This window comes from Coptis chinensis, chromosome 3 (genome assembly GCF_015680905.1).
Source record: "Coptis chinensis isolate HL-2020 chromosome 3, ASM1568090v1, whole genome shotgun sequence".
In the NCBI taxonomy this organism is placed as follows: Eukaryota; Viridiplantae; Streptophyta; class Magnoliopsida; order Ranunculales; family Ranunculaceae; genus Coptis; species Coptis chinensis.
The window spans coordinates 74,974,857-74,977,796 of NC_141458.1; positions in this window are offsets into that span (position 1 = coordinate 74,974,857).

Below are 2,940 nucleotides of genomic sequence, written 5' to 3' on the forward strand. Positions count from 1 at the left end.
ATTAAACAAAAGTCATCTTCATTACAAAAATTCACAAATAAGATTAGGTTACAAATCTCTTTTCAATAACTCTTTATTTAAAATTTTAAATGAAAATACAAATAACATTGTCTCAACTGAAAATCTATATCACCTCAAGGGAAAACAAAACCTATCTTGAAATGTGACGCTAACGCAAACCACAAGCAGCAACCAACCTTCTTCAACACTAAACCTGTCAAGACTTATCAACTATGTTCATTTAATGAACACACCCAATAAGTAAACATGCAAATCGGGTCAGTATTATAAAAATGCTGGTGTGAGTAGCTCTAAAATACAACATATACTTATACATATACATACACAATCCATAAGACAGTTAGTTCCTCCACCGAGGCGCCTTAACTTCCAACAACTAATACGATATTCTTAACTACAATAAGTAAGGCAGGTAGTTCCTCCACTGAGGCACCTTAACTTTCTACGAACCACACAACAAACTATACGCATAATAAATAAGGCATGTAGTTCCTCCATTGAGGCGCCTTAGCTTCCTAACCATAATACAAAGGCATTTAGTTCCTCCACCGAGCCGCCTTAGGTTCTAACTAAACTAAAAACCAACCAAGCATATTCTATACTTACAGCATTTCATGCTCAATTACAGAGTGGGTCGTCTCTACACAAGTAATTAGTTTGACCCACCCTTCTGCAAAACCATATACAATCATCCATCTAAAGATATATCATTAACCAACATATTACCATAATTATATTATTTAAGGCTTTCTTTGCGTGTCCCTAAAATCACGTCGTATCTATGTCTTACCTAGTTTCCCTGGCTACCACAATCGCTTTCCAACGCCGAACATGTACATCCACATGCCTCCCCTCACATAATGAACCACTCCGTGCGTAACTACCCGGAAATGATCTTTGCACACCGGTAACCCTCACACGAAAAGCCATTATGTAAATCTTTGCCACTATCACGGCGGCAAAAATATCAGCGTCTCGTTCTAATTTTGCGAATGGAATAATCAAGCCACCATTCGGCTACGCCAGAAAGGCCAATCACATTACTTACGCCATAAGGGCCATTCAGATTCACTGAAATGCCCGAAGGGCCAATCATATCACATACGCCCATCACAAGGGCCAAATCACATAAGTTGTAGTAGCTAGGTTCTAGGATTTTCGTTACGTAATTTATTCAAATGTCATACATTTATATCTCAGAATAATTCTTATTCTATCTCATGTCAGTATACTTAATTGTACTGAAGCTCAACGTTTCTCGTTATAATACAATCCACATTATCATGTGCCAATACTATTCATTGCACGATATCCAAATATCTCCATATCAAATCTCGAAACTTATTATTTTAGGTGCCAATTATATATTGCACTACACCATATGGAATATCTCAAGCCTTCATAAATACTACAATTCATTTAAGTAGCAACTCATAATAGTAATCGATCCTGTAACGTATTCGTTCAATATATTTATGTGAACTCAAGTCACCATCAAAGCCCAATACTAAAGTCCATGAATCTAAGTCCGTATGTAGTTTAATTCTCATAAAAACGTATATATCTAAGTCTTATAAGAATTTTCCTCTTGTTACGTGCCAATATTTATATTCTTTACACATTACTCACGTCAAATCTTAATTAGATAATGACAAACAAAGTTATACAATTTTTGACAATATTTTATTACTACATTTGTCCATATTCTTAAATATGTGAAAAACTGGAAAAAGTCAACATTCCATAGTCAATGGTCAACAGCCAACGGTCAATGGTCAAAGTCAAAGTCAACACGTCATTTCCATGTTCAACAGGTTCAGGGTCATAGCCATGCTTCATGGCTAAGGTCAAAGGTGTATGGCTCAAGAGCTCATGACTAAGGTAATGGTTCGGACCCAACTAGCCAAGCCCAAACCCAAACCTTAGAACCTGGCCCCAAAAGTCTAAACATTTAAAGGCTCACCTTGACCCATTCAAATTTATATGGACCGGCCCAAAATAACAATAGAACTGGCCCAAACAACTAATGAAACTGGCCCATATAAATAAATGAAATGTTGGCCCAAACAAAAATATTAGAAACTTAGTTTTGGCCCAAAGAACTAAACTAACTAAGCCCAAGCCCAAGAGAAACCACAGGTCGTCTTCTTCAGACGGCTTCTTCCTCATAGCACCCTCCACTGCGAATTCCGGCCACCACCAGCCACCATCCTCCTCCTTCCATTCCAGCGGTTTGACTCATATCGAAAAACCCCATCTTCCCATACCAACCAATCCCGATTCCCCTCACCTCCAAATCTCGACCCCCAACCGCCATTGACAGCCATTACCAACCCTTCAAAGCTCCGAACAACACCCAATCTCCAGCACGCCCTCACCCCACTATCAATCATCCATCAATCCACCCATAACACCATACAACAGTTCAATTACTATACCACCACCACAGCAGTATCACAGTATCACCCTCGCTCCCCCATTATCGCACCTTCAAGCTTCAACATCCTCATCCCAATCAACCAACAACCCACCTCAAATACTTAACCCCCAACACAAATCAACTAATTCAAAACCACAACAAAGAAAAAGAGTTCAACAAAAACAGTACAGGCGACGCCATTGATGCCGGATTCCAAGCTTCAACAGCCCCGACATCACAAGCTCAAATCGATATCCCGACCACCATATTCCATCCAACAACCAATATTATATCCAACTAACACACCATATATTTAACCCAATACAAGTTTAAAAAGTAACAGAGACGATCTCTCTGTCTTGCGCCGCCATTAACGCTCCTCGAAGCCTCGACAGTTCAATAATTTTAATAATTTAAGAGCAACAAACCATATATAACGATGTCGGTTTAACAATTTGGCAAGTTTACCGCCGGTAGCGATCATACTTAAAAATATCGAA